The 26,860-nt window shown below is 52.8% G+C and overlaps 1 protein-coding gene across 3 annotated transcripts in view; it reads right to left on the reverse strand.

Moving 5' to 3' along the window:
- Positions 1 to 26,860, reverse strand: part of NCOA3 (nuclear receptor coactivator 3) — a 68,701-nt gene that overhangs the window by 35,573 nt on the left and 6,268 nt on the right. The window lies entirely within an intron of this gene.

Below are 26,860 nucleotides of genomic sequence, written 5' to 3' on the forward strand. Positions count from 1 at the left end.
TAACGCCAGTCCAAGTATCTTTTTAGCACATCTCCGTGAATACGAGTTTGAGGAGGTCATCCAGAATATTTCTAACATTGAAATAGAACAATAAAGTTCTGTAGCAGTCACATTACCAACTTCATAGAACATCCTTCCATCCATCCATCCTTCCATCCATCCTTCCATCCATCCTTCCATCCTACCATCCCTCCATCCTTCCATCCATCCATCCTTCCATCCATCCATCTTTCCATCCTTCCATCCATCCTTCCATCCATCCTTCCATCCATCCTTCCATCCATCCATCCATCCTACCATCCCTCCATCCCTCCATCCTTCCATCCATCCATCCTACCATCCCTCCATCCATCCTTCCATCCTTCCATCCTTCCATCCTACCATCCATCCTTCCATCCATCCATCCATCCATCCTTCCATCCATCCTTCCATCCATCCATCCTACCATCCCTCCATTCATCCTTCCATCCATCCTTCCATCCATCCATCCTTCCTTCCAGGCAGCCCGGCACCATCAGTCAGGGCAAAACAAACCCCAGTAGTACAGGAGGGTAGTAACACATGGAAAAAATAAATTAAAGGATTTTGATTCAAAACTTTGGTCCCAGGGGGACATTGTATACATTAAGCACGACAGGAAAAAGAATGAATGGGGTTTGAACCCAAAAACAAAAGGTCTGTGACATCACCAGAAGGGTGAAGAAATTAGAATGGCGGTGGGCAGGACATATCACAAGAAGAAATTACTATCGTTGGACAAAGATGGTACCCGACTGGATTCCAAGAACGATTAAAAGATCAAAAGTAAGATGGGAGGATGAAATGAGAAAATGTGTTGGAGTAACATGGGGGGGAAGGGGGTCTTCCTCCATCGGTGGATCGGCAAGGGGGAGGGGGAGATATGAATGAGATATAGATATAAACCACACACAAATAAAATATACATAATATTTATAATGCTTCCACGTTTCCACTAGATGGCAGAATCTTTCCAAATTGTGGAAAGTAGCTGTTTTTTCTTTGTTTGTTTTTTTTACACCGGTGGAAAAGATGACGAAAGAGATCAGGTTAAAATGGGGGTTAGCCAAAGTAGATTCTGCCGCCACGCAAACCCATAAATAAATGTCTTTACAGGCCCCTTACAGCAGGGTGTTACACACAGCCAGTGGGAAGGGACAACACACGTTGTACATGCGAGAGCTGATCAATCTTCCTCAAATGTTCTGTAAATGAGATTCTGAGCAACTCTCGTCATCTTCTTGCAACTTTCCTGCTAAAATATTGTGTGTGTTACATTTTCTTTTACGTCAAGCACATGACAAGCTTCCCACTGGGTACCCGGCCATGCCTCTGTACCCGGGAGGAACATGGCAAGCTTCCCACTGGGTACCTGGCCGTGCCTCTGTACCTGGGAGGAACATGACAAGCTTCCCACTGGGTACCTGGCCATGCCTCTGTACCTGGGAGGAACATGACAAGCTTCCCACTGGGTACCTGGCCATGCCTTTGTACCCGGGAGGAACATGACAAGCTTCCCACTGGGTACCTGGCCATGCCTCTGTACCCGGGAGGAACATGACAAGCTTCCCACTGGGTACCTGGCCATGCCTCTGTACCCGGGAGGAACATGACAAGCTTCCCACTGGGTACCTGGCCATGCCTCTGTACCCGGGAGGAACATGACAAGCTTCCCACTGGGTACCTGGCCATGCCTCTGTACCCGGGAGGAACATGACAAGCTTCCCACTGGGTACCTGGCCATGCCTCTGTACCCGGGAGGAACATGACAAGCTTCCCACTGGGTACCTGGCCATGCCTCTGTACCCGGGAGGAACATGACAAGCTTCCCACTGGGTACCTGGCCATGCCTCTGTACCCGGGAGGAACATGACAAGCTTCCCACTGGGTACCTGGCCATGCCTCTGTATCCGGGAGGAACATGACAAGCTTCCCACTGGGTACCTGGCCATGCCTCTGTACCCGGGAGGAACATGACAAGCTTCCCACTGGGTACCTGGCCATGCCTCTGTACCCGGGAGGAACATGACAAGCTTCCCACTGGGTACCTGGCCATGCCTTTGTACCCGGGAGGAACATGACAAGCTTCCCACTGGGTACCTGGCGGTGCCTCTGTATCCGGGAGGAACATGACAAGCTTCCCTCTGGGTACCTGGCCATGCCTCTGTACCCGGGAGGAACATGACAAGCTTCCCACTGGGTACCTGGCCATGCCTCTGTATCCAGGATTAACATGACAAGCTTCCCACTGGGTACCTGGCCATGCCTCTGTATCCGGGAGGAACATGACAAGCTTCCCACTGGGTACCTGGCCATGCCTCTGTACCCGGGAGGAACATGACAAGCTTCCCACTGGGTACCTGGCCATGCCTCTGTACCCGGGAGGAACATGACAAGCTTCCCACTGGGTACCTGGCCATGCCTCTGTACCCGGGAGGAACATGACAAGCTTCCCACTGGGTACCTGGCCATGCCTCTGTACCCGGGAGGAACATGACAAGCTTCCCACTGGGTACCTGGCCGTGCCTCTGTACCCGGGAGGAACATGACAAGCTTCCCACTGGGTACCTGGCCATGCCTCTGTATCCGGGAGGAACATGACAAGCTTCCCACTGGGTACCCGGCCATGCCTCTGTACCCAGGAGGAACATGACAAGCTTCCCACTGGGTACCTGGCCATGCCTCTGTACCCGGGAGGAACATGACAAGCTTCCCACTGGGTACCTGGCCATGCCTCTGTATCCGGGAGGAACATGACAAGCTTCCCACTGGGTACCTGGCCATGCCTCTGTATCCGGGAGGAACATGACAAGCTTCCCACTGGGTACCTGGCCATGCCTCTGTACCCGGGAGGAACATGACAAGCTTCCCACTGGGTACCTGGCCATGCCTCTGTACCCGGGAGGAACATGACAAGCTTCCCACTGGGTACCTGGCCGTGCCTCTGTACCCGGGAGGAACATGACAAGCTTCCCACTGGGTACCTGGCCATGCCTCTGTATCCGGGAGGAACATGACAAGCTTCCCACTGGGTACCTGGCCGTGCCTCTGTACCCGGGAGGAACATGACAAGCTTCCCACTGGGTACCTGGCCATGCCTCTGTACCCGGGAGGAACATGACAAGCTTCCCACTGGGTACCTGGCCATGCCTCTGTACCCGGGAGGAACATGACAAGCTTCCCACTGGGTACCTGGCCATGCCTCTGCACCCGGGAGGAACATGACAAGCTTCCCACTGGGTACCTGGCCATGCCTCTGTATCCAGGATTAACATGACAAGCTTCCCACTGGGTACCTGGCCATGCCTCTGTACCCGGGAGGAACATGACAAGCTTCCCACTGGGTACCTGGCCATGCCTCTGTACCCGGGAGGAACATGACAAGCTTCCCACTGGGTACCTGGCCGTGCCTCTGTACCCGGGAGGAACATGACAAGCTTCCCACTGGGTACCTGGCCATGCCTCTGTACCCGGGAGGAACATGACAAGCTTCCCACTGGGTACCTGGCCATGCCTCTGTACCCGGGAGGAACATGACAAGCTTCCCACTGGGTACCTGGCCATGCCTCTGCACCCGGGAGGAACATGACAAGCTTCCCACTGGGTACCTGGCCATGCCTCTGTATCCAGGATTAACATGACAAGCTTCCCACTGGGTACCTGGCCATGCCTCTGTACCCGGGAGGAACATGACAAGCTTCCCACTGGGTACCTGGCCATGCCTCTGTACCCGGGAGGAACATGACAAGCTTCCCACTGGGTACCTGGCCATGCCTCTGTATCCGGGAGGAACATGACAAGCTTCCCACTGGGTACCTGGCCATGCCTCTGTAACCGGGAGGAACATGACAAGCTTCCCACTGGGTACCTGGCCATGCCTCTGTACCCGGGAGGAACATGACAAGCTTCCCACTGGGTACCTGAACCATGCCTCTGTATCCGGGAGGAACATGACAAGCTTCCCACTGGGTACCTGGCCATGCCTCTGTACCCGGGAGGAACATGACAAGCTTCCCACTGGGTACCTGGCCATGCCTCTGTACCCGGGAGGAACATGACAAGCTTCCCACTGGGTACCTGGCCATGCCTCTGTAACCGGGAGGAACATGACAAGCTTCCCACTGGGTACCTGGCCATGCCTCTGTACCCGGGAGGAACATGACAAGCTTCCCACTGGGTACCTGAACCATGCCTCTGTATCCGGGAGGAACATGACAAGCTTCCCACTGGGTACCTGGCCATGCCTCTGTACCCGGGAGGAACATGACAAGCTTCCCACTGGGTACCTGGCCATGCCTCTGTACCCGGGAGGAACATGACAAGCTTCCCACTGGGTACCTGAACCATGCCTCTGTATCCGGGAGGAACATGACAAGCTTCCCACTGGGTACCTGGCCATGCCTCTGTACCCGGGAGGAACATGACAAGCTTCCCACTGGGTACCTGGCCATGCCTCTGTACCCGGGAGGAACATGACAAGCTTCCCACTGGGTACCTGGCCATGCCTCTGTATCCGGGAGGAACATGACAAGCTTCCCACTGGGTACCTGGCCATGCCTCTGTACCCGGGAGGAACATGACAAGCTTCCCACTGGGTACCTGGCCATGCCTTTGTACCCGGGAGGAACATGACAAGCTTCTCACTGGGTACCTGGCCATGCCTCTGTACCCGGGAGGAACATGACAAGCTTCCCACTGGGTACCTGGCCATGCCTCTGTATCCGGGAGGAACATGACAAGCTTCCCACTGGGTACCTGGCCATGCCTCTGTACCCGGGAGGAACATGACAAGCTTCTCACTGGGTACCTGGCCATGCCTCTGTACCCGGGAGGAACATGACAAGCTTCCCACTGGGTACCTGGCCATGCCTCTGTACCCGGGAGGAACATGACAAGCTTCCCACTGGGTACCTGGCCATGCCTCTGTACCCGGGAGGAACATGACAAGCTTCCCACTGGGTACCTGGCCATGCCTCTGTATCCGGGAGGAACATGACAAGCTTCCCACTGGGTACCTGGCCATGCCTCTGTACCCGGGAGGAACATGACAAGCTTCTCACTGGGTACCTGGCCATGCCTCTGTACCCGGGAGGAACATGACAAGCTTCCCACTGGGTACCTGGCCATGCCTCTGTACCCGGGAGGAACATGACAAGCTTCCCACTGGGTACCTGGCCATGCCTCTGTACCCGGGAGGAACATGACAAGCTTCTCACTGGGTACCTGGCCATGCCCCTGTACCCGGGAGGAACATGACAAGCTTCTCACTGGGTACCTGGCCATGCCTCTGTACCCGGGAGGAACATGACAAGCTTCCCACTGGGTACCTGGCCGTGCCTCTGTACCCGGGAGGAACATGACAAGCTTCCCACTGGGTACCTGGCCGTGCCTCTGTACCCGGGAGGAACATGACAAGCTTCCCACTGGGTACCTGGCCATGCCTCTGTACCCGGGAGGAACATGACAAGCTTCCCACTGGGTACCCGGCCATGCCTCTGTACCCGGGAGGAACATGACAAGCTTCCCACTGGGTACCTGGCCATGCCTCTGTACCCGGGAGGAACATGACAAGCTTCCCACTGGGTACCTGGCCATGCCTCTGTATCCGGGAGGAACATGACAAGCTTCCCACTGGGTACCTGGCCATGCCTCTGTACCCGGGAGGAACATGACAAGCTTCCCACTGGGTACCTGGCCATGCCTCTGTACCCGGGAGGAACATGACAAGCTTCCCACTGGGTACCTGGCCATGCCTCTGTACCCGGGAGGAACATGACAAGCTTCCCACTGGGTACCTGGCCATGCCTCTGTACCCGGGAGGAACATGACAAGCTTCCCACTGGGTACCTGGCCATGCTTCTGTATCCGGGAGGAACATGACAAGCTTCCCACTGGGTACCTGGCCATGCCTCTGTACCCGGGAGGAACATGACAAGCTTCCCACTGGGTACCTGGCCATGCCTCTGTACCCGGGAGGAACATGACAAGCTTCCCACTGGGTACCTGGCCATGCCTTTGTACCCGGGAGGAACATGACAAGCTTCCCACTGGGTACCTGGCCATGCCTCTGTACCCGGGAGGAACATGACAAGCTTCCCACTGGGTACCTGGCCATGCCTCTGTACCCGGGAGGAACATGACAAGCTTCCCACTGGGTACCTGGCCATGCCTCTGTACCCGGGAGGAACATGACAAGCTTCCCACTGGGTACCTGGCCGTGCCTCTGTATCCGGGAGGAACATGACAAGCTTCCCACTGGGTACCTGGCCGTGCCTCTGTACCCGGGAGGAACATGACAAGCTTCCCACTGGGTACCTGGCCATGCCTCTGCACCCGGGAGGAACATGACAAGCTTCCCACTGGGTACCTGGCCGTGCCTCTGTACCCGGGAGGAACATGACAAGCTTCCCACTGGGTACCTGGCCATGCCTCTGTACCCGGGAGGAACATGACAAGCTTCCCACTGGGTACCTGGCCATGCCTCTGTACCCGGGAGGAACATGACAAGCTTCCCACTGGGTACCTGGCCATGCCTCTGTACCCGGGAGGAACATGACAAGCTTCCCACTGGGTACCTGGCCATGCCTCTGTACCCAGGAGGAACATGACAAGCTTCCCACTGGGTACCTGGCCATGCCTCTGTACCCGGGAGGAACATGACAAGCTTCCCACTGGGTACCTGGCCATGCCCCTGTACCCGGGAGGAACATGACAAGCTTCCCACTGGGTACCTGGCCATGCCTCTGTACCCGGGAGGAACATGACAAGCTTCTCACTGGGTACCTGGCCATGCCTCTGTACCCGGGAGGAACATGACAAGCTTCCCACTGGGTACCTGGCCATGCCTCTGTACCCGGGAGGAACATGACAAGCTTCCCACTGGGTACCTGGCCATGCCTCTGTACCCGGGAGGAACATGACAAGCTTCCCACTGGGTACCTGGCCATGCCTCTGTACCTGGGAGGAACATGACAAGCTTCCCACTGGGTACCTGGCCATGCCTTTGTACCCGGGAGGAACATGACAAGCTTCCCACTGGGTACCTGGCCGTGCCTCTGTACCCGGGAGGAACATGACAAGCTTCCCACTGGGTACCTGGCCATGCCTCTGTACCCGGGAGGAACATGACAAGCTTCCCACTGGGTACCTGGCCATGCCTCTGTACCCGGGAGGAACATGACAAGCTTCCCACTGGGTACCTGGCCATGCCTCTGTACCCGGGAGGAACATGACAAGCTTCCCACTGGGTACCTGGCCATGCCTCTGTACCCGGGAGGAACATGGCAAGCTTCCCACTGGGTACCTGGCCATGCCTTTGTACCCGGGAGGAACATGACAAGCTTCCCACTGGGTACCTGGCCATGCCTCTGTACCCGGGAGGAACATGACAAGCTTCCCACTGGGTACCTGGCCGTGCCTCTGTATCCGGGAGGAACATGACAAGCTTCCCACTGGGTACCTGGCCATGCCTTTGTACCCGGGAGGAACATGACAAGCTTCCCACTGGGTACCTGGCCATGCCTCTGTATCCGGGAGGAACATGACAAGCTTCCCACTGGGTACCTGGCCATGCCTCTGTATCCGGGAGGAACATGACAAGCTTCCCACTGGGTACCTGGCCATGCCTCTGTACCCGGGAGGAACATGACAAGCTTCCCACTGGGTACCTGAACCATGCCTCTGTACCCGGGAGGAACATGACAAGCTTCCCACTGGGTACCTGGCGATGCCTTTGTACCCGGGAGGAACATGACAAGCTTCCCACTGGGTACCTGGCCATGCCTCTGTACCCGGGAGGAACATGACAAGCTTCCCACTGGGTACCTGGCCATGCCTCTGTACCCGGGAGGAACATGACAAGCTTCCCACTGGGTACCTGGCCGTGCCTCTGTACCCGGGAGGAACATGACAAGCTTCCCACTGGGTACCTGGCCGTGCCTCTGTACCCGGGAGGAACATGACAAGCTTCCCACTGGGTACCCGGCCATGCCTCTGTATCCGGGAGGAACATGACAAGCTTCCCACTGGGTACCTGGCCATGCCTCTGTATCCGGGAGGAACATGACAAGCTTCCCACTGGGTACCTGGCCATGCCTCTGTACCCGGGAGGAACATGACAAGCTTCCCACTGGGTACCTGGCCATGCCTCTGTATCCGGGAGCATATGCGTTTGGAATGGATCGAATGTCCTCAAATTGACAAAGTAACAACTTCCTCCCAGAAAACGCAGACGAGGCCCGTGGTTACTACTTTCACGACCACAAAAAATATATATAGGTTAGACCAAACAGCAATATAAATAACACGGCCTAACTCTGCAGTGTGTGAGAATTACACATTATCTGTCCGTGGGGCAGCTCCGTAACCTACGTAGTCCTCCGGGAACGGATTCAGCCAAATTGTACACAGCAAGGCCGAAGCCAACATGTGTCCAGAAATATTACGTTGTATTAAGAAGGCGCGGCCCAGTGAGTAACGACACCGACTCTGATAACAACGACAGAGTGTGAATCAGGGGAGCCTGGTTCAATTCCCGGTGTCGGCTCCAGGGACTGTGTCTGTAACATTCCTATGCGCTGCGTACCGCGCGCTATACTGTAATTGTGACGCGCTGTGTCCCCCGTTGGGAGAAAAATGCTATGTGAAATAAAGCTATTATTACCAGTTCTTGAAACCCTCCACGGTTGGATTCCCCTAGCCCCCCATTCACCAATCCATACCCCTCCCCACCTTTAAGTCCCGCCAGAAATCTCACCTCTGCAGCAAAGTATTTGGTTATTTTGTCCCACACGACACCTGCTCTTATTTTCTGCAAGCCTCCCTTTATTCCGGGTAGATTGCAAGTTCAGTCGGAAAGGGACGCCTGTGAATCCCTGTATATTATCTCCCTGTAATACAATCCTGTAGGGCGCTGTGTACATTAGTGGCGCTATGTAAATAATGGAAATAATAAATAAAAAATAGCTGGCGATGAATATAACGCTGATTCCAACACAAATACAATTAAACAAACCAAGAGTTAGTGTATGAACCGGAGCAGCACACGGAGATTAGTATACACGCATAGGGACATCCCGGATCTACTTAGGAGTGATATAATACCAGATAAAGGTCACTTTACCTGTCCTTAAAGCCATCTTACCTACACAGCGCTTGCCAAATAGGAAGGTATGGAGAACAGCAGTAAGTAGGGTTCCCAGGTGTCCCGAATTGAACCGGACTGTCCTGTATTTGGACACTTTGTCCAGTAAAAAAGTAGAGCTAATACTGGACGTGTATATGTATACCGGTATTACCTCTCTGGGTGTGTACGTGTATACCGGTATTACCTCTCTGGGCGTGTATGTGTATACCGGTATTACCTCTCTGGGCGTGTATGTGTATACCGGTATTACCTCTCTGGGCGTGTATGTGTATACCGGTATTACCTCTCTGGACGTGTATGCGTATACCGGTATTACCTCTCTGGGTGTGTATGTGTATACCAGTATTACCTCTCCGGGCGTGTATGTGTATACCGGTATTACCTCTCCGGGCGTGTATGTGTTTACCGGTATTACCTCTCTGGGCGTGTATGTGTATACCGGTATTACCTCTCCGGGCGTGTATGTGTATATACCGGTATTACCTCTCTGGGCATGTATGTGTATACTGGTATTACCTCTCCGGGCGTGTATGTGTATACCGGTATTACCTCTCCGGGCATGTATGTGTATATACCGGTATTACCTCTCTGGGCGTGTATGTGTATACCGGTATTACCTCTCTGGGCGTGTATGTGTATACCGGTATTACCTCTCTGGGCGTGTATGTGTATACCGGTATTACCTCTCCGGGCGTGTATGTGTATACCGGTATTACCTCTCTGGGCGTGTATGTGTATACCGGTATTACCTCTCCGGGCGTGTATGTGTATATACCGGTATTACCTCTCCGGACGTGTATGTGTATACCGGTATTACCTCTCTGGGCGTGTATGTGTATACCGGTATTACCTCTCTGGGCGTGTATGTGTATACCGGTATTACCTCTCCGGGCGTGTATGTGTATATACCGGTATTACCTCTCCGGGCGTGTATGTGTATACCGGTATTACCTCCCAGGGCGTGTATGTGTATATACCGGTATTACCTCTCTGGGCGTGTATGTGTATACCGGTATTACCTCTCTGGACGTGTATGTGTATACCGGTATTACCAGTCTGGGCGTGTATGTGTATACCGGTATTACCTCTCTGGGCGTGTATGTGTATACCGATATTACCTCTCTGGGCATGTATGTGTATACCGGTATTACCTCTCTGGGCATGTATGTGTATACCGGTATTACCTGTCTGGGCGTGTATGTGTATACCGGTATTACCTCTCTGGGCATGTATGTGTATACCGGTATTACCTGTCTGGGCATGTATGTGTATACCGGTATTACCTGTCTGGGCGTGTATGTGTATACCGGTATTACCTCTCTGGGTGTGTATGTGTATACCGGTATTACCTCTCTGGGCGTGTATGTGTATACCGGTATTACCTCTCTGGGCGTGTATGTGTATACCGGTATTACCTCTCTGGGCGTGTATGTGTATACCGGTATTACCTCTCTGGGTGTGTATGTGTATACCGGTATTACCTCTCTGGGCGTGTATGTGTATACCGGTATTACCTTTCTGGGCGTGTATGTGTATACTGGTATTACCTCTCTGGGCGTGTATGTGTATACCGGTATTACCTCTCTGTGTGTGTATGTGTATACCGGTATTACCTCTCTGGGCGTGTATGTGTATACCGGTATTACCTCTCTGGGCGTGTATGTGTATACCGGTATTACCTTTCTGTGTGTATATGTGTATACCGGTATTACCTCTCTGGGAGTGTATGTGTATACCGGTATTACCTCTCTGGGTGTGTATGTGTATACCGGTATTACCTCTCTGGGAGTGTATGTGTATACCTGTATTACCTCTCTGGACGTGTATGTGTATACCGGTATTACCTCTCTGGGCGTGTATGTGTATACCTGTATTACCTCTCTGGACGTGTATGTGTATACCGGTATTACCTCTCTGGGCGTGTATGTGTATACCTGTATTACCTCTCTGGACGTGTATGTGTATACCGGTATTACCTCTCTGGGCGTGTATGTGTATACCGGTATTACCTCTCTGGGCGTGTATGTGTATACCGGTATTACCTCTCTGGGCGTGTATGTGTATACCGGTATTACCTCTCTGGGCGTGTATGTGTATACCGGTATTACCTCTCTGGGCGTGTATGTGTATACCGGTATTACCTCTCTGGGCGTGTATGTGTATACCGGTATTACCTCTCTGGGCGTGTATGTGTATACCGGTATTACCTCTCTGGGCGTGTATGTGTATACCGGTATTACCTCTCTGGGCGTGTATGTATATACCGGTATTACCTCTCTGGGCGTGTATGTGTATACCGGTATTACCTCTCTGGGCGTGTATGTGTATACCGGTATTACCTCTCTGGGTGTGTATGTGGATACCGGTATTACCTCTCTGGGCGTGTATGTGTATACCGGTATTACCTCTCTGGGCGTGTATGTGTATACCGGTATTACCTCTCTGGGCGTGTATGTGTATACCGGTATTACCTCTCTGGGCGTGTATGTGTATACCGGTATTACATCTCTGGGCGTGTATGTGTATACCGGTATTATCTCTCTGGGTGTGTAGGTGTATACCGGTATTACCTCTCTGGATGTATATGTATACCGGTATTACCTCTCTGGGCGTGTATGTGTATACCGGTATTACCTCTCTGGGCGTGTATGTGTATAGCGGTATTACCTCTCTGGGCGTGTATGTGTATACCGGTATTACCTCTCTGGGTGTGTATGTGGATACCGGTATTACCTCTCTGGGCGTGTATGTGTATACCGGTATTACCTCTCTGGGCGTGTATGTGTATACCGGTATTACCTCTCTGGGCGTGTATGTGTATACCGGTATTACCTCTCTGGGCGTGTATGTGTATACCGGTATTACATCTCTGGGCGTGTATGTGTATACCGTTATTATCTCTCTGGGTGTGTAGGTGTATACCGGTATTACCTCTCTGGATGTATATGTATACCGGTATTACCTCTCTGGGCGTGTATGTGTATACCGGTATTACCTCTCTGGGCGTGTATGTGTATAGCGGTATTACCTCTCTGGGCGTGTATGTGTATACCAGTATTACCTCTCTGGGTGTGTACGTGTATACCGGTATTACCTCTCTGGGCGTGTATGTGTATACCGGTATTACCTCTCTGGGCGTGTATGTGTATACTGGTATTACCTCTCTGGGCGTGTATGTGTATACTGGTATTACCTCTCTGGGCGTGTATGTGTATAGCGGTATTACCTCTCTGGGCGTGTATGTGTATACCGGTATTACCTCTCTGGGCGTGTATGTGTATACCGGTATTACCTCTCTGGGCGTGTATGTGTATACCGGTATTACCTCTCTGGGTGTGTATGTGTATACCGGTATTACCTCTCTGGGCGTGTATGTGTATACCGGTATTACCTCTCTGGGCGTGTATGTGTATACCGGTATTACCTCTCTGGGCGTGTATGTGTATAGCGGTATTACCTCTCTGGGCGTGTATGTGTATACCGGTATTACCTCTCTGGGCGTGTATGTGTATACCGGTATTACCTCTCTGGGTGTGTATGTGTATACCGGTATTACCTCTCTGGGCGTGTATGTGTATACCGGTATTACCTCTCTGGGCGTGTATGTGTATACCGGTATTACCTCTCTGGGCGTGTATGTGTATACCGGTATTACCTCTCTGGGTGTGTGTGTGTATACCGGTATTACCTCTCTGGGCGTGTATGTGTATAGCGGTATTACCTCTCTGCACACAGTGACCTGACCGGCTTGGGGGGCTGTGAGATTTCTCCGAGCAGGGAGAGAGCAGGACTGTTGCTAGGGGGCTGGCCAGCTTCTTCTATCCTGATTGGCTGCTGGGTAATGCAGCCAATCAGGAGGTGGTGTCAGGAGTCTGGGGGTGGGGCCAAGGAGAGGAGAAAACAGCATGGAGCGGAGAGAGGAGAGAGGGGTGTGTGGGTGTCTCGAGCACGTTGCACCTTTCATTGTGTTCAGTATTTTTGTAGAAGCCGCCTGGCCACCCCTAGCAGTAAATGTAAAAGCAAGAACCAGGAGGGACAGAGCGGTGGAGAGAGGGAATATGCCACGCCCGCTCTGGTAACCCTTTTGCTCCGGCAGCAAATGGGTTAAGGGTGCAGGTTGGTTTTAGTTTAACCTCATCAACTGACCTGTTGACCACCACTCCCCCTCCCCCCCCCCCCCCCCACCAATCACGTTTCAGATTACCACGCAGGTTGATATACAGAACCAGTGGTCACGAAAAGGTCAGTGTCGCGACTCGCAACGGCGGCCAATAGGCAAGTCGCAGCGTCATCGGGAGAGGGCGTTTCCCGACTTTAGGACGCTGCAGTCATAGTTGTATTCTTTGGGTGGGAACGGGAAGTGTGGGGGTCCCCAAGTCAGGACACCACAGATCAGCTCTGACGGACCCCCGATAAGACACAAATTATAAGTATTTTTTCTTGTGGCTTTATTTTATATTATTCCATTATTTCACAATTACACTGCACACTTTTTTTTTCCTCCGTTCACTGAATTTGAAGTTTGGGGTTTTTTTTTGGTTTTTTATTTTCCATTCTTAAAAATTGACCCGAGTCCAAAATGAACGTGACTTAGTGTAAGCCGCACTGACATTGTGACATCACTGGAATTCAAAACGCCTGATCAGAAGCAGCTTGAGAGGAGACCGTTTCTTGGCTAAGTCTCTTTGACATCTGCTTGGAAAACAGCTCTGTGCTGCCTGGTGCTGCGGGGCTTTAACTAAAAACACATGGGCTGGGATTTTGCATTACATTTCAGGATAGGTCAAAAAAAATTTGGGGGGGGGGATCTGCATCTTTAAAGTGGTCATCCCTCCTATGACCAAAATGAAATTCCTCTGGCTCCCGCCTATTGCCTGAGGACACTGTGTGTTCAACAAGAGTTTACACAGGAAGAGCTCTCTTCTTATCTTTGTTGGCTCTCTGATAAGGACAGAGAGGGTTATGGGTAAAGAAAACACTTGTTTGCTTAAAAACATCCCCAAGTCAGAGACCCCAAGAAATGCAATTTCTAATGGATTTCAAGAAAGACAGAACGAATATTTGCTTTTAGCAGTGTTAGATTTGTTGAAGGAAGACAATGCGATTGTTAAATCCTTTACAAAGGAGGGAGGGGGGTGCTTGCTACATCGGATTGCACCTCATTTAAACAAGCCTAAAACCACAAATAAATGCAGAACTATGAGAGATGTCAAACATGCTATTTTTGTTAAGGGCTCGCGGCGAATCAGACCAAAGTCAGAAAGAAATTCTTAGAAACTGAGGAATGAGTCCCCCCCCCTCCCCCCTCTCCCCCCCCCCCCCCCCCACTCGTTTTTTTATTTTTATTTTTTTAAATGTTGATATTTCACCAGTTGTCAAAACGCCTGCAGGGTCCCGCAAGGGGGAATAGAGGCGAGAGAGAAAGGGGAGAGAAAGGGGCGAGAGAGGCGAGAGAGAAAGAGGCGAGAGAGAAAGGAGAGAGAAAAGGGTGAGAGAGAAAGGGGAGAGAAAGAGGCGAGAGAGAAAGGTGAGAGAAAGGTGAGAAAAAGAGGCGAGAGAGAAAGGGGAGAGAGGCAAGAGGCGAGACGAGAGAGGGGCAGTAGAGACGAGAAGCGAGAGAGGGGGGGAAGAGGCGCGAGACAGGCGCAAAAGAGGGTGGAGGCATGAGAGAGGGGCAAGAGGCGAGAGAGGGGCGAGAGGCAAGAGAGGGAGGCAGAGAGAGAAGAGAGAAATGGGAGTAAATGAGCTCCATTTAATTGTATTTCGTAATTACGTTTGAGCCACTGCCAATGGAATGTGGGATTCTGGGATTGGGAAAGCGAGCCAGAGGGGTTAGTCATTTGCCTTGAAACAAGTCACTGCAGGCTGCCTCTTTCAGATAATCCTCTTCACCCGAGGTCAGATCTGGTTAAACGGTAAGCATGGAGGATCCTGCCAGATGTTTGGACTTCTGTTCCCTGTACGGTGTTCAAGCCCCTTCTTGTCGGCTTTCACGTTTAGCGCTGGGCTGAATGCTTTTATCTACTGAAGCAAAGGACGGCTGGCGTTTAGGATGCTGCCTCAGCACATTTCCGTCCGAGGGATCGCAGAGAAGTCGTTGGCCCTTATTTAAGATGCAGTGAAGCCGCCTTCCCCACGTAGGAGAAGATAGCACGGCCATTGGAAGGACTGCAGCTCGAATCTTCCCAAACAGATACAGTATACAGCTTCACAGCGAGAGAGCGCGTATCTGGCTGGCATCGTGTCGACGTGCCTTTGTTTGTAAGGACTGACCTTGAGACCCGCTGTGCTAGCCGTCTAAGTGTAGGCTGCCGGTCCCTTGGGCCAGTTAGGTACTAAAATGAAGACTTCTTTGAAGGTACAGGTTTGTTCTCCAATAGACAGTACTATGTCCAGGGGACGTACCACTTCAGCTTAAACCTCACCCCCCCCACCCCCCGCCGCCAAGTAATGAAACCAGTGCAATCTCCTCGCGCTCTGACGCGTCTCCTCGCGCTGCGACGCGTCTCCTCGCGCTGCGACGCGTCTCCTCGCGCTGCGACGCATCTCCTCGCGCTGCGACGCATCTCCTCGCGCTGCGACGCATCTCCTCGAGCTGCGACGCATCTCCTCGCGCTGCGACGCGTCTCCTCGCGCTGCGACGCATCTCCTCGCGCTGCGACGCATCTCCTCGCGCTGCGACGCATCTCCTCGCGCTGCGACGCATCTCCTCGCGCTGCGACGCATCTCCTCGCGCTGCGACGCATCTCCTCGCGCTGCGACGCATCTCCTCGCGCTGCGACGCATCTCCTCGCGCTGCGACGCATCTCCTCGCGCTGCGACGCATCTCCTCGCGCTGCGACGCATCTCCTCGCGTTGCGACACATCTCCTCACGCTGTGACGCATCTCCTCGCGCTGTGACGCATTTCCTCGCGCTGTGGCGTATCTCCTCGCGCTGCGACGCATCTCCACGCGCAGTGACACATCTTCTCGCGCTGTGACGTATTGCCGTGTGTACGCGCCTCTGGATCCTTATAAACTTATAGCTCCGTTTAACACCGATTTTGAAGCAAAGCCAGGATTAAAGCAGCAATAATACTTCTCTACCCCCCCCCCCCCATTATATGTAAAACATGTGACAAAATATCATTCTACATTCATACCTAAACTGGCAATCGTTTCGAGCTCCTGTTATAAATCTGTCAAAATCTTGATTGGCCGTCTTTCATTTCCAATCAATCCTTCAGGTCAGTGTAACACAGCAGCTACAATGTATCCTTGTATTACTCAGGTAACATTATCTATTGTTACAGTTTGCAGCTCAAACTGCTGGGAACATTGGCAACAAATGATCACAAACAGGAAAGTTTCCTGCACTGCTGGGGAGGTGGGCTAAAGCCTGCTGTAGATATCACAGGATGCCTTGAAACTCATTAAAAATAACCAAGAGTTGAGGGGTGAAAACACAGTCACTATGATCTAATAATACAGAACGTAATTGTTTTAAACCCCTCTATAAGATGTCACATGCTGTGCTGCTTTATTAAATGAGTGCACGGTCATTAAAACGACCTCACAGACCGTTTCTGGATTAGTGGACCCGTCTCACGTGTGGACATGATCATCATGTAACTACGATATAGAATTTGATTTGGTTTTCCAAAAAAGTTATTTATACAGAATAAAAAGGGGATTCTCTGCCTTCTCTGTCCCGTCCAACTCATCGATCGCTCTTCCACATGGTCTCTGGAGCTTGTGGACGGCCATGGTTGGGGCAAGGATGTATAGGGGCAACTGGCCACAAACACATTTGGACCCTGTGGCCGTTCCCCTTGATTGAAGGCACAGGATTAAAAAGAAGCTCGTGTCATGGTTACACGGCGATGCCTCGGCGGGACAGAGCAGCTCTCTCCAATCGTCCTTTGCTCCTCGGGACCTCCCGGAGGTCAGGCCGGGTTTCAGTCTTAGATTCGGTGAGATCCCCACTGTGCGAGTGTGTTGGTTATTCCTAAACCCTGGTGCGACCGTGAGGAGTTTGGGAGTCACTGGTCTATTTACACTTAAATACGAGACAGGATTATTACAGCGTCCTGCCCCATAAGCCAATTTATAGAAACGATTATAACCGGGCCCCCGACAGATTTCCCGGGGCCCAGAACTAAAGTTACGACCAAATCCCCCCCCCCCACCCTCCTACCCTGCGTCAGTGGTCTTGCTAGCCCCCCCATTTCACACATTGCGATCCCCCTTCCCATGTATCTCTCTGCCCCCATCTCACTCCCCCCCCCCTCCATTAATTATCCCACTTTCACTCAATTCTGCATCCTCAATCCCCCTCCTCACACTCATTCCCTCCCGACACACACACACAGACACACAGACACACAGACACACACACTACCTTGGGGATGGTCTCCGGCCTCTGGTTCTCCACCTTTGTGGGCCTCAGAGAGAGGCCCTGCGCGGGACAGTGAGGGAGGCCCGAAGCTGGGGCTCGGCGGCAACGAGAGGAAAAGAAGCCGGACAAAGAAGTTGGGCCTGGCCAGAGGTCGAGCCCAACTGCTTTGTCCAGCCACCGGGCCCCGGCTATCTCCCCCCCCCGATTAGAACATCAGATATGTTCCTCCCCCCCCACTGCTCAACAACATCTCAGCTGGCAGAGGGACCTAAACACATGGCAATACAGGAGTTAAGGCAGGGGTGTGCAACTCCAGACCTCAAGGGCCACCAACAGCTCAGGTTTTCAAGATATCCCTGCTTCAGCACAGGTGGTTCAACCAGTGGCTCATTCAATGACTGCACCACCGGTGCTGACGCAGGGATATCCTGAAAACCTGACCTGTGGGGGGGGGGGGTCTTGAGGACTGGAGTTGCCCATCCCCAAGTTAAACCCGCCACGCGGCTTAAACACGCAAACATGGTCAGGTTTCGCACTTCCCCCCTTCCCGGCACAGGCCGAAGCTTTCATTCTGCAGATTGTAAGCGTGAGGCTGATTAGCGATGCTAATTACCAGGTGTTTTAGGCGCCTCCAGGGAATCGGGGGCGAACTGAAGGGGGAAAATAAATAAATAAAAGTTTCAAGTACCAGCTGGGCATGTGAACTGAATTATTGAGAGGGCTTCACGCGCTATGCACAGCAGGGGGCGCGCAGGCCAATCAGAACAGTGACGCAACCGCACGGTGACACGCATGCGTGGCTTCCCATTCTGCAATGGCGGCTTACGCCAGGCCCTTTAACCCAACCGCGTGTTCATTTCTCACCACGAAAACACCCGGATGGAACGCAGAGCGAATAAGGACCTGGAAGGTTAAACAACGGGAGAGGACATGGGTGCAAATAATCTCTTATACAGTAAATAATAATTAAATAATAACAGGTTTAGGCTGTTAAAGAAGAAACAGAAGCCAGAGAGATTATTCTGAAAATTAGTGCATTTAACGCATGTATTTGTGATGCTGGGAACAGTAGATGAAGCGGAAAAACAATATATACATCTATTACGTCCAACCATTGTTAAACTGGAAGTGGGTGAAATACGCATGCTATATTTGTACTTATATCGAGACCCCCATTAAACCCATCAGCCAATTTGGTCTGGTAGGGGGAAAAACAAATTCCTTCCCCACTCCAATAATGGCAAATCAGATTTCTCCCTGGATCAACGTCTATCCCGTATCTAACGTATTCAGCAAAGCCCTGTATTCCTCCTAAAAAATAAGATGCCAAGGCAGGTACAGTATGTACCTTAAATCAGTCTCTGATAGGAAATCCCACAGTGTACCTGCCCTTACTGAGAGAGAACCCTTTCCTTCACTGCGGCGGAAATCTCCTTTCCTCCAACCTTAAGGGACGACCCGGTGTCGTTTATACTGCCCTAGGGATGAAAAATGCCCTTTAAAAGCTCATTGCATTGCCCATGAATATATTTATAGTTATATCCCCCCTTAGGCGCCTCCTTCCTAATGTGAAGAATCCCACGTTAAACCGTCTCACACCGTAATTCAGACCTTCCAGCCCCTTTATTTATATGGCGGCTCTTCTCTGCACTTTTCCCATTCCATAATGTTTATTTTATGGTATATTTCCCTTCGCGGTGCAATTCCAGCAATGGGTGTAACAGATTACAGCTGCCTACTTCAGGCCCTTTATCAGGAATAGCTGTATTGTTCTACTGCCCCCACCCCCACCCCCCACCCACCCACCCCCACCCCCCACCCACCCACCCCCTCCCCGGCTTTCAAAAAGTCCCTCAATGCAGTGTGGTCAAGCTAGCTCCATGTCATGACGAGAGTGGAATCCAGTGCTGCTTTTCCTCACATACAGGACAATTAACAGAATGGACTGTGGCTAGGGTTGTAAAACAAGGACTGGACATCAGTCTCAGGGCAGACCTGGCTTTGTTTGCAATAAAGAGGCGGTTTCTCCAAAAATACTGGACACAATGGAGATCGGTGTGACGCACGCATGCACGCTCCTCATTTCCTTGGCCCCGCACACATCCTCCTGATTGGCTGCATTACCCGGCAGTAGCCAATCAGGATGGAGAAAGCTGCCCCTTAGCAACAGCCCTGCTCTCTCCCAACTTGGGGAAATCCCACAGCCCCCCCAAGCCAGAGAGGTAATACCGGTATACACATACACGCCCAGAGAGGTAATACCGGTATACACATACACACCCAGAGAGGTAATACCGGTATACACATACACGCCCAGAGAGGTATTACCGGTATACACATACACGCCCAGAGAGGTAATACCGGTATACACATACACGCCCAGAGAGGTAATACCGGTATACACATACACGCCCAGAGAGGTAATACCGGTATACACATACACGCCCAGAGAGGTAATACCGGTATACACATACACGCCCAGAGAGGTAATACCGGTATACACATACACGCCCAGAGAGGTAATACCGGTATACACATACACGCCCAGAGAGGTAATTCCGGTATACACATACACACCCAGAGTGGTAATACCGGTATACACATACACACCCAAAGAGGTAATACCGGTATACACATACACGCCCAGAGAGGTAATACCGGTATACACATACACACCCAGAGAGGTAATACCGGTATACACATACACACCCAGAGTGGTAATACCGGTATACACATACACACCCAGAGAGGTAATACCGGTATACACATACACACCCAGAGAGGTAATACCGGTATACACATACACGCCCAGAGAGGTAATACCGGTATACACATACACGCCCAGAGAGGTAATACCAGTATACACATACACACCCAGAGAGGTAATACCGGTATACACATACACACACCAGAGAGGTAGTACCGGTATACACATACACACCCAGAGAGGTAATACCGGTATACACATACACGCCCAGAGAGGTAATACCGGTATACACATACACGATCAGAGAGGTAATACCGGTATACACATACACACCCAGAGAGGTAATACTGGTATACACATACACGCCCAGAGAGGTAATACCGGTATACACATACACGCCCAGAGAGGTAATACCAGTATATACATACATGCCCAGACAGGTAATACCGGTATACACATACACACCCAGAGAGGTAATACCAGTATACACACACACGTCCAGAGAGGTAATATCGGTATATATACATACACGCCCAGAGATGTAATACCGGTATACACATACACGCCCAGAGAGATAATACCGGTATACACATACACGCCCAGAGAGGTAACGCCAGTATACACATACACACCCAGAGAGGTAATACCGGTATACACATACACACCCAGAGAGGTAATACCGATATACACATACACGCCCAGAGAGGTAATACCAGTATACACATACACGCCCAGAGAGGTAATACCGGTATACACATACACGCCCAGAGAGATTATACCGGTATACACATACACGTACAGAGAGGTAATACCGGTATACACATACACGCCCAGAGAGGTAATACCGGTATACACATACACGCCCAGAGAGATTATACCGGTATACACATACACGTACAGAGAGGTAATACCGGTATACACATACACGCCCAGAGAGGTAATACCGGTATACACATACACGCCCAGAGAGGTAATACCGGTATACACATACATGTCCAGAGAGGTAATACCGGTATACACATACACGCCCAGAGAGATTATACCGGTATACACATACACGTACAGAGAGGTAATACCGGTATGCACATACACGCCCAGAGAGGTAATACCGGTATACACACACACGCCCAGAGAGATTATACCGGTATACACATACACGCCCAGAGAGGTAATACCGGTATACACATACACGTACAGAGAGGTAATACCGGTATACACATACACGCCCAGAGAGGTAATACCGGTATACACATACACACCCAGAGAGATTATACCGGTATACACATACACGTACAGAGAGGTAATACCGGTATACACACACACGCCCAGAGAGGTAATACCGGTATACACATACACACCCAGAGAGATTATACCGGTATACACATACACGTACAGAGAGATAATACCGGTATACACACACACGCCCAGAGAGGTAATACCGGTATACACATACACGCCCAGAGAGGTAACGCCAGTATACACATACACGTCCAGAGAGGTAATACCGGTATACACATACACACCCAGAGGCAGGCAAGGGGCTCCCTGGGGCAGTAACGGGGCTCACTGGGGCAGTAACGGGGTTCACTGTCTACTAGTACAAGAGTTCCCACCACAAAAAAATAAGTATTGAACCGCATTAAAATGCGAATATTGGCGTATATCCCTCAGGCTTCACCTTTGAGACTGGCAACCAGAACCGTACAGTTTTCAGTATTGGTATTAAACCAATACACCGCCGATCCTGGCCCACAGCCCACATCACAATAACCCCAGCCATATCCAGCCCCAATACACCGCCGATCCTGGCCCACAGCCCACATCACAATAACCCCAGCCATATCCAGCCCCAATACACCGCCGATCCTGGCCCACATCACAATAACCCCAGCCATATCCAGCCCCAATACACCGCCGATCCTGGCCCACAGCTCACATCACAATAACCCCAGCCATATCCAGCCCCAATACACCGCCGATCCTGGCCCACATCACAATAACCCCAGCCATATCCAGCCCCAATACACCGCCGATCCTGGCCCACATCACAATAACCCCAGCCATATCCAGCCCCAATACACCGCCGATCCTGGCCCACAGCCCACATCACATTAACCCCAGCCATATCCAGCCCCAATACACCGCCGATCCTGGCCCACATCACAATAACCCCAGCCATATCCAGCCCCAATACACCGCCGATCCTGGCCCACAGCTCACATCACAATAACCCCAGCCATATCCAGCTCCAATACACCGCCGATCCTGGCCCACATCACAATAACCCCAGCCATATCCAGCCCCAATACACCGCCGATCCTGGCCCACAGCCCACATCACAATAACCCCAGCCATATCCAGCCCCAATACACCGCCGATCCTGGCCCACATCACAATAACCCCAGCCATATCCAGCCCCAATACACCGCCGATCCTGGCCCACAGCCCACATCACAATAACCCCAGCCATATCCAGCCTCAATACACCGCCGATCCTGGCCCACAGCCCACATCACAATAACCCCAGCCATATCCAGCCCCAATACACCGCCGATCCTGGCCCACAGCTCACATCACAATAACCCCAGCCATATCCAGCCCCAATACACCGCCGATCCTGGCCCACAGCCCACATCACAATAACCCCAGCCATATCCAGCTCCAATACACCACCGATCCTGGCCCACAGCTCACATCACAATAACCCCAGCCATATCCAGCCCCAATACACCGCCGATCCTGGCCCACAGCCCACATCACAATAACCCCAGCCATATCCAGCCCCAATACACCGCCGATCCTGGCCCACATCACAATAACCCCAGCCATATCCAGCCCCAATACACCGCCGATCCTGGCCCACATCACAATAACCCCAGCCATATCCAGCCTCAATACACCGCCAATCCTGGCCCACAGCCCACATCACAATAACCCCAGCCATATCCAGCCCCAATACACCGCCGATCCTGGCCCACAGCCCACATCACAATAACCCCAGCCATATCCAGCCCCAATACACCGCCGATCCTGGCCCACATCACAATAACCCCAGCCATATCCAGCCCCAATACACCGCCGATCCTGGCCCACAGCTCACATCACAATAACCCCAGCCATATCCAGCCCCAATACACCGCCGATCCTGGCCCACAGCTCACATCACAATAACCCCAGCCATATCCAGCCCCAATACACCGCCGATCCTGGCCCACAGCTCACATCACAATAACCCCAGCCATATCCAGCCCCAATACACCGCCGATCCTGGCCCACATCACATTAACCCCAGCCATATCCAGCCCCAATACACCGCCGATCCTGGCCCACAGCCCACATCACAATAACCCCAGCCATATCCAGCCCCAATACACCGCCGATCCTGGCCCACATCACAATAACCCCAGCCATAATACACCGCCGATCCTGGCCCACAGCCCACATCACAATAACCCCAGCCATATCCAGCCCCAATACACCGCCGATCCTGGCCCACAGCCCACATCACAATAACCCCAGCCATATCCAGCCCCAATACACCGCCGATCCTGGCCCACAGCCCACATCACAATAACCCCAGCCATATCCAGCCCCAATACACCGCCGATCCTGGCCCACAGCCCACATCACAATAACCCCAGCCATATCCAGCCCCAATACACCGCCGATCCTGGCCCACATCACAATAACCCCAGCCATATCCAGCCCCAATACACCGCCGATCCTGGCTCACATCACAATAACCCCAGCCATATCCAGCCCCAATACACCGCCGATCCTGGCCCACAGCCCACATCACAATAACCCCAGCCATATCCAGCCCCAATACACCGCCGATCCTGGCCCACATCACAATAACCCCAGCCATATCCAGCCCCAATACACCGCCGATCCTGGCCCACAGCTCACATCACAATAACCCCAGCCATATCCAGCCCCAATACACCGCCGATCCTGGCCCACAGCCCACATCACAATAAGCCCAGCCATATCCAGCCCCAATACACCGCCGATCCTGGCCCACATCACAATAACCCCAGCCATATCCAGCCCCAATACACCGCCGATCCTGGCCCACATCACAATAACCCCAGCCATATCCAGCCCCAATACACCGCCGATCCTGGCCCACAGCCCACATCACAATAACCCCAGCCATATCCAGCCCCAATACACCGCCGATCCTGGCCCACAGCCCACATCACAATAACCCCAGCCATATCCAGCCCCAATACACCGCCGATCCTGGCCCACAGCTCACATCACAATAACCCCAGCCATATCCAGCCCCAATACACCACCGATCCTGGCCCACATCACAATAACCCCAGCCATATCCAGCCCCAATACACCGCCGATCCTGGCCCACATCACAATAACCCCAGCCATATCCAGCCCCAATACACCGCCGATCCTGGCCCACAGCCCACATCACAATAACCCCAGCCATATCCAGCCCCAATACACCGCCAATCCTGGCCCACAGCCCACATCACAATAACCCCAGCCATATCCAGCCCCAATACACCGCCGATCCTGGCCCACATCACATTAACCCCAGCCATATCCAGCCCCAATACACCGCAGATCCTGGCCCACAGCCCACATCACAATAACCCCAGCCATATCCAGCCCCAATACACCGCCGATCCTGGCTCACATCACAATAACCCCAGCCATATCCAGCCCCAATACACCGCCGATCCTGGCTCACATCACAATAACCCCAGCCATATCCAGCCCCAATACACCGCCGATCCTGGCCCACATCACAATAACCCCAGCCATATCCAGCCCCAATACACCGCCGATCCTGGCCCACAGCCCACATCACAATAACCCCAGCCATATCCAGCCCCAATACACCGCCGATCCTGGCCCACAGCCCACATCACAATAACCCCAGCCATATCCAGCCCCAATACACCGCCGATCCTGGCCCACAGCCCACATCACAATAACCCCAGCCATATCCAGCCCCAATACACCGCCGATCCTGGCCCACAGCCCACATCACAATAACCCCAGCCATATCCAGCCCCAATACACCGCCGATCCTGGCCCACAGCTCACATCACAATAACCCCAGCTATATCCAGCCCCAATACACCACCGATCCTGGCCCACATCACAATAACCCCAGCCATATCCAGCCCCAATACACCGCCGATCCTGGCCCACAGCTCACATCACAATAACCCCAGCCATATCCAGCCCAAGGAAAAGAGCCTCGTGAAAGAAACTTGGAACAAGGAAAGAATAAAAAAAATACAAATCTAAACACGCGCTTGCATCCCACGGCGTTCATTTAGGGGGGCCCCTTTACAGGAAAAGTACCGCGGATATTTAAAATGGCCGCCCGTTTGCATGCTAACTGACACAAAGTACTACCAGATGGCCCGACACACGGACACTTGAGAACTTCTGGCAGTAGCTGCTCTTGTCATTACAATTCGTCCCACATCGTTTGGGATTAGCGAGTGCCAATAATGTCAAATAATTTCCTCAAGCAACAGCGCCGACGCTAACGGCGCTCCCTCCTAGGGCCAGAGCGCGCGATGGTGATGCAAACCCTGCAACGGCCCCAACTTATGGTTTAATTTATTCAATTATTAAAAGAAGAGGCGGCATTATTTAGCCTATTAAACAGGTCAGCCACGTGCCCAAATTATTTAGTATTTTCTTAAGGTCCTGGACTAATTGACCCAGGGGTGTTCAACGCCAGTGCTCAACCCCCTCAACAGGTCAGGTTTTCAGGATATCCCAGCTTCAGAGAAGGGGGCACCTGTGCAGAAGCAGGGATATCCTGAAAACCTGACCTGTTGGGGGGGTCTTCAGGACTGGAGTTGGGATCCCCTGTATTAACCCTTTGAAAGGTTGCGGTACAGCCGCGTTTCCACACGCGTCGGGTCAGAAAAGCGCGACGAGTTTATTGAGATAAATGAAAAATGATTATATTTAAACACTGGACATTTATAATTCCTGCTGCGTGACACGAACTTCAATTACTTGGGAGCGCGAGAAAAACTGCGTAAAGTAAAGCCGCCCGCGTGGGGGACGTAAAGCCGCCGGCGTGGGGGACGTAAAGCCGCACGCCGTGGGGGACGTAAAGCCGCCGGCGTGGGGGACGTAAAGCCGCCCGCGTGGGGGGACGTAAAGCCGCCGGCGTGGGGGACGTAAAGCCGCCGGCGTGGGGGACGTAAAGCCGCCGGCGTGGGGGGACGTAAAGCCGCCGGCGTGGGGGGACGTAAAGCCGCCGGCGTGGGGGGACGTAAAGCCGCCGGCGTGGGGGACGTAAAGCCGCCGGCGTGGGGGGACGTAAAGCCGCCGGCGTGGGGGGACGTAAAGCCGCCGGCGTGGGGGACGTAAAGCCGCACGCCGTGGGGGACGTAAAGCCGCCGGCGTGGGGGACGTAAAGCCGCCGGCGTGGGGGACGTAAAGCCGCCGGCGTGGGGGACGTAAAGCCGCCGGCGTGGGGGGACGTAAAGCCGCCGGCGTGGGGGACGTAAAGCCGCCGGCGTGGGGGGACGTAAAGCCGCCGGCGTGGGGGACGTAAAGCCGCCGGCGTGGGGGGACGTAAAGCCGCCGGCGTGGGGGGACGTAAAGCCGCCG

This window comes from Ascaphus truei, unplaced genomic scaffold, assembly GCF_040206685.1.
Source record: "Ascaphus truei isolate aAscTru1 unplaced genomic scaffold, aAscTru1.hap1 HAP1_SCAFFOLD_285, whole genome shotgun sequence".
Taxonomy (NCBI): domain Eukaryota; kingdom Metazoa; phylum Chordata; class Amphibia; order Anura; family Ascaphidae; genus Ascaphus; species Ascaphus truei.